Source organism: Leptonychotes weddellii, chromosome 7 (genome assembly GCF_054177405.1).
Source record: "Leptonychotes weddellii isolate Sample4059 chromosome 7, ASM5417740v2, whole genome shotgun sequence".
In the NCBI taxonomy this organism is placed as follows: domain Eukaryota; kingdom Metazoa; phylum Chordata; class Mammalia; order Carnivora; family Phocidae; genus Leptonychotes; species Leptonychotes weddellii.
In genome coordinates this window covers 69342532-69348821 of record NC_138375.1, presented here as the reverse complement: position 1 = coordinate 69348821, position 6290 = coordinate 69342532, and the positions used below count along the sequence as shown (strand labels likewise).

Genomic DNA, 6290 nt, shown 5'->3' with positions numbered 1-6290 from the left:
CTAAAGGGAAAAGTCCTCGGAAAAGGAACATAATAGAACACTGGAGTTTCATTAAGAATTGGCCATATTAAGTAGTAAGGAGGAGGATTTCACCATGTAATTTTTCTAACTTAAGAGACAGTTCCCAGAGAGAACTTAATCTCTGAATTTAAGCAACAGGCAATGCGCAGCTAAAAAAAAAAAAAAGCTACCCAAACTAGGAAGGACATGACCACAGAAATGCCTGTACCTGGAACCCCTGGGTTGAGTGGCTTCCTTCCTAGGAGTGAAAATTAGCCGGTCACTGTTAAGAGTTACCTAGCTTCCCTCTGCCAGGGTCCATGTAGGAAAAAGGATTTAGCTACTATTAAATCTTTATTTCTCTGCCCTACCAAGTTTGACTAAAACTTAGCCAATAGTTTTGCATTATTATGATAAGCAAGTTAATATCCCCAGTGTTGCCATTAATGAAAAAGCAAGGCAAATCTCTACTCTCAAAGCTTTTAGTTTATTAGTAACAATTATAAGTTCAAAAACTAATATATCTAAAGAGGAAGAAAAATACTAGGAAAAGAATCCAACTATGTTTCCATTTACTTGAAAACTGTCATTAAAAAATACAGGAATGCAAAGGCTGCCTGCTAGGGCTGTTTAACAAGTATCTCTAGTGGCCACAAAATATAAATAAACAAAAAACTAAGTACCTTTGTAGAACCAAACAGCTTAAGTAAATTTTTTTGCTATATACATGTTCATAAATAAGTGATACACTTATTCTAAGGTAAGTTTCTTACCAAAAGGGTTTTATAAAGGACTCATTTTAAGAAAGCTCAGCAAATTCATGAAGTCATTCAAATAGAATCATTTTAATACTAGGGATATTGTAATTTCTATTACTCTGACACAAAAATGAGAATATTCCTATAAGTGCATTTTCTCAATGCCTGCATTGATAAATAAATCATCAACTTGTAACAAAATTTCCAAGTTCATCCTTTCTGAAATAGCAACACCACCACCAAAGTCTTCAGTTTTAACAGCATCTATCTACATTCCTATCACAAGAAAGTGAGAAAACACTACCAACAAACTTATTTTATCTTCCTAGTATTTCAAACTAGAAAAAAAAAAATGCCTGTTTCAAAAGATAAGGTCTACTTTTTAGATATTCAAAATGTGTTCCGTTATAACCTAAATTATATTATTACCTTCTGAACATTTTTTGCTATATGTTTGGACTCAATTTAACGTCCTAGATAGCAGAAACCATTCACTTTTGAACCATAGGAACACTACAAAGTCAAGTGGCCCGAGAATACTTACAACAGGTAGCTTTCAATTAATAGGTGAGAGACTTTGTCTGTAGGTATCAGGATGGGAGTTACTTATTTGTCATATACTAAGAACAGCAAGAAGGGGCCTGTTGCAGGGAAGGTAAGTCAAGTGTCATCATATCTGGTGTTGTGCCACAAGTCTCAAAAAGAATTTATTATTTTATTTAAAGTATTTATTAAAATGAGGATATGTCTATAGATAAATATCCACATCTATATAGATTGATTTTCTTTGCTTTTCTCATAGGTGATTACCACTGTTGCACATCATCTAATCTGCTGTTGATTCCCTCTAGTGTATTTTTCATTTCATTTATTGTATTTTTCAGCTCTGATTGGTTCTTTCCTGAGATCTTTGAGCATCTTTATGACCATTACTTTGAACTCTTCATCAGATAAATTACTTCCAATTCATTAGGAGTTTTTTCTGGTGTTTTATCTTTTTCATTTGTTTGGAAGTTAATCCTCTGTCTCCTCCTTTTGTTTTACTTTTTGTGTTTGAGTTAGGCAGAACAGCTACCTACTTCACCATCTTGAAGTAGTAGTCTTGTTTTGGGCCATGCTGTAGGGCTACTGCTAGTGAAGCTTCGGCAGGCTTGCCAGGGCATGCTGCTTTGGGGCCGCCTCAGCAACTGGTTAGAGCTCAAGCAGACATGAGCTAGGGTCTCAGGGCACATTGGCCTAGCCCTAGTAGGCTGGCTAGAATGCCTGGATCCTGCCTCTGTTGACAGTTCTGAGTTCCAGCAGTTCCCAGCTGATTTGGCAGACACTCCAGGATTAGTAAGTAGATTTCCTTCAATTACAGTCTAGTTGACCTTTAAGCTGTTGGTTTTTTGTGGTGTTCCAGAGCAAGGGAGTCTAGGTGTGGGCCTCTCACCGATAACCCTCCCTTACTGCAGGTTTCTGCACTGGGGATGGGGTTTCTGTTGTTACCATATCTCTGTCTCTCCTACTCTTCTCTATGTGGTCCCTCCATTGTTGTTGTACAGATAGATGATGTTTGCTCAGATTTCAGTTCTTCAAGAGGAATTGCTCAAAATGTAGGTGTAGATTGAGTGTGTCTAGGGGAGGAGGTGAATTCAGGGTTTTCCTTCCACTGCCACCTTGGACCGCCTCCTATATTTGGATACTTTAAAAGCTTCCCTCTGGTGGTGCCCCACCCCTTGGCTCCAGGGAAGGATGAGACTGGAGGGGTCCTCAGGTAAAGCCAAAAGCAGATCTAAGTGGTGGGACTTTGGCTATAGCCAATGCACATGAATGCTATCTGCATACCTCTACTTAATCTGCTCCACTCTTCTCTCCCTATTCTCAAGAAGACAGAGCAGATACAGAAGGTGAGGCTGCAAAGTAGGATGAACACTACAATGATACAGGCACTTCCTTGAAGGCAGTGATGAAATAAGGCACCAAGCTGTCCAACAGGGAGGGCAACATGTTCTCAGTGGCCTACATGAACATGGTCAGGGTAGAGGATCTATTCAATGCTTTCTCTCCAGCAATGATCAGAAAACATATCCTCCTACAAAAAGTTGCAGCTGATTAAGAACTATTAGGGGTGCCTGGGTGGCTCAGTCGTTAAGCGTCTGCCTTCGGCTCAGGTCATGATCCCAGGGTCCTGGGATCGAGTCCCCACATCGGGCTCCCTGCTCGGCGGGAAGCCTGCTTCTCCCTCTCCCACTCCCCCTGCTTGTGTTCCTGCTCTCGTTATCTCTCCCTCTGTCAAATAAATAAATAAAATCTTTAAAAAAAAAAAAAAAAGAACTATTAGGACAAAGGGGAGTCCAAACTGGAGTCCATATGTCTCATGGTATTGGAATTGTTGGATGAGTATTTGAAGCTAATGCAACCAATCCAGAGAGTAAGGTCTTCTCTGGATTGGAGAGAGATTATTTCTTGTACAATTTGTTGAAGCTGCAAATGATGATGATCAAAAACAAATGACAGTTTCCAAGGAGCATACCAAGTGGCTTTGGTTAAAAACAAAAAAGAGATGCAATCCACACACACAATCTGCCTGGGGCTGGCTCTTAACTTTTCTTCAGATCCTTAATAACCCAGAGCTTGCTTGCACACTGGCTAAAATGACTTCTGATGAGGCCATTGAAGAACCTGATAGTCTGAACAAAAACTCCTAGAGACAGCGGTCTCATCAGTTGCTTAGAAACAACATGTGGACAACAGACTGCAGGGAAAGAATATGAATGTGGCAAAAGGAAAGAAAACTGAGTGTATAATCGGTATCCTTCTTCCCCTCAAGAAAGTCTTTTTACATATCTCCATTCCTTATATTCTTTGGATTTTCTAGCAAAGAAACCCATTCATGTATATAGAATCAACTTTTCAGACTACAGCATTGGGAACACTGTGTTTGTGTTTGTCTTGATCTTCCTGGTGTTAAGTTACTACTGTACAAAAGTACTAATAACTTCATTTTAAATACACAAAAGTAACTTCCAAATACTTATGTAGAAGATTAAAAATGTATTTGGTATTTTAAAATCTGCACCAGGTGAGGTGCCTGGGTGGCTCATTTGGTTAAGCAACCTACTCTTGATCCCAGCTCAGGTCATGATATCAGGGTCGTGAGACCGAGCCCCACGTCAAGCTCCATGCTCTGCATGGAGAGTCCGCTTGAGATTCTTTCTCTCCCTCACCTTGCTTGCATGCACCCTCTCTTTCTCAATAAATAAAAAATCTTAAAAAAACAATCTGAACCAGATCTGCAAGGGATGTGTCCTATATTGCGGTGAAGATATAACTTATTAATTGGTACATTCCTGCCCTTATTCTTCTTCAGGATTTTCCTTTCAGTAGGAATCCATAAATATTAGATTGAATAAAAAAGAATTTCTGGCCTGGGGCTCACACACTGAAATGTCTTCTATATCATATATGATGGAGGTCTTGTGTATGTGTGGCAACAGGGACTTCCCTTATTCACTCTCCTTCTGTTCAGGTTAGTAAGTACTCTTCCCAGTAAATATCCACTTAAATATCCCCTGTAACCCTAAAAAAGGAGGGGTGGCGGCTGCCTGCGAATCTGGCTTCCAGTGAGCATGAATCTAAGTGATTACTGTGATCCTTCACTGTGGGACAATGACAAGTCTTGGCACAATATCAACCACTAGGAGCTATTAAAAATAAAATAGGCTCCTTGGACAATCACACATATTTGAGAGACAACCAAGAGCCAGGGCACAGTTGAATGATAAGTTTCATCTTCTACAAGGCTAAACCTTCAAGACTGGGAGAGGGAGCTGTTTTATCTAATGCACAGAAACCAACACAGAGGGTCAAGCAAAATGAAAACAGAGGAGTATATTCCAAACAAAACACAAGATAAACCACAGGAAAAAACCTTAATTAAGTAGAGATAAATTACGTGATAGAATTCAAAGTAATGGTCATAAAGATGCTCACCAAACTCGAGACCAGAATGGATGAACACAGTGAGAACTTCAACAAAGAGAAAATATAAGTACCAAACAGAAATCATTGAACTGAAGAATATAACCACAATGAAAAAAAATACCCTAGAAGGGGTTCAACAACAGATTAGATGAAGCAGAAGAAAGTGTCAGTCAACTTTATGACAGGACAGAGAAACTCCATCAGAGCAGCGAAAAAAAAAAAAAAAGAATGGAAAAAGAAAGTGGAGAGAGATTAAAGGACAACATCAAGCAGACGGACACTGGCATTACAGTTGTCTCAGAAGGGGAAGAGAGGGATGGGCAAAAAACGTAATTGAAGAAATAATGGCTGAGCTGGACACCAGAAGGAGAGGATCTAGGAGGCCTGCCACCACCACCCCATGGTATGTGTCCCTTGTCTGTAAGGGAGGGGAGTTAGAGCAGCAAATGTAGTAAAGGCAGAATATAAAAAAATGACAGCACCTGGGTAGGCAGACAGGTGGGGGATGAGGGAACATTCGTGGCAGGGGAGGTGCCACTCCTCACTGTATGTCTGAGCCTGAAGGTGCTGCAATCACAGCCAGTGACCGAGGAACAGAACGGCTGAAAACGTCCCTAACCTGGGGAAAGAAACCGACATTCAGCTCCTGGAAGCTCAGATTCCAAAGAGGAACCTAAAGAGACCCAAACTCAGACACATTATAATTAGAGAAAAGGCGGGAATCTTAAAAAGAGCAATGGAAAGATAACTTGTTACATACAAGGGAACCCTCCAACTATCTGAATTTTCAGGAGAAACTGTAGGCCAGAAGGGAAGGTCATGATATATGTGAAGTATTAAGAACTGGCAACCAAGAATACTATGTCCAGTAAAGTTGTTATTCAGAATTAAGGAGAAAGACTTTTCCAGATGAGCAAAAGCTAAAGGACTTCATCACTAAATCAGCCTTAGAAAAAATGTAAAAGAGAGTTGCTTAAGCTGAAAAGAAAGGGTGCTAATTAGGTAACAAGAAAACATATAAAAGCATAAATCATACTGGCAAAAGTAAGTATATAATAAATGTAGTAGATTATTCACTTACAAAGCTGTATGAAGGTTAAAAGACAAACGTTGTAAAAAGTGACATCAAAAACAAAACATGGGGCGCCTGGGTGGCTCAGTTGGTTAAGCGACTGCCTTCAGCTCAGGTCATGATCCCAGGGTCCTGGGATCGAGTCCCGCATCGGGCTCCCCGCTCTGCGGGAAGCTTGCTTATCCCTCTCCCTCTCCCCCTGCTTGTGTTCCCTCTCTCGCTGTGTCTCTCTCTGTCAAATAAATAAAATCTTTAAAAAAAAAAAAATGTAAAAATAGTTTCAAAATGTATTTGAACCCAAGTTATTATCAAATTAAAAGAGACTGCTATAAATAACAAACATTTTATGTAAGCCTCATGGTAATAACAAAGCAAAACCTGTAATATATGCACAAAAGATAATGAGAAACAACTTTAAGAATGCCACCAAGAAAAGTCACCAAACTGCAAAGGAAGAGAATAAGAGAAAAAAAGGAACACAGAGAAAACTACAA

General features: G+C 39.7%; 1 pseudogene; it reads left to right on the top strand.

The window, feature by feature from the left end:
* Positions 1 to 1353: 1353 nt before the first annotated feature.
* On the top strand, positions 1354 to 3539 carry LOC115942654 (14-3-3 protein theta pseudogene; annotated as a pseudogene).
* Positions 3540 to 6290: the final 2751 nt, after the last annotated feature.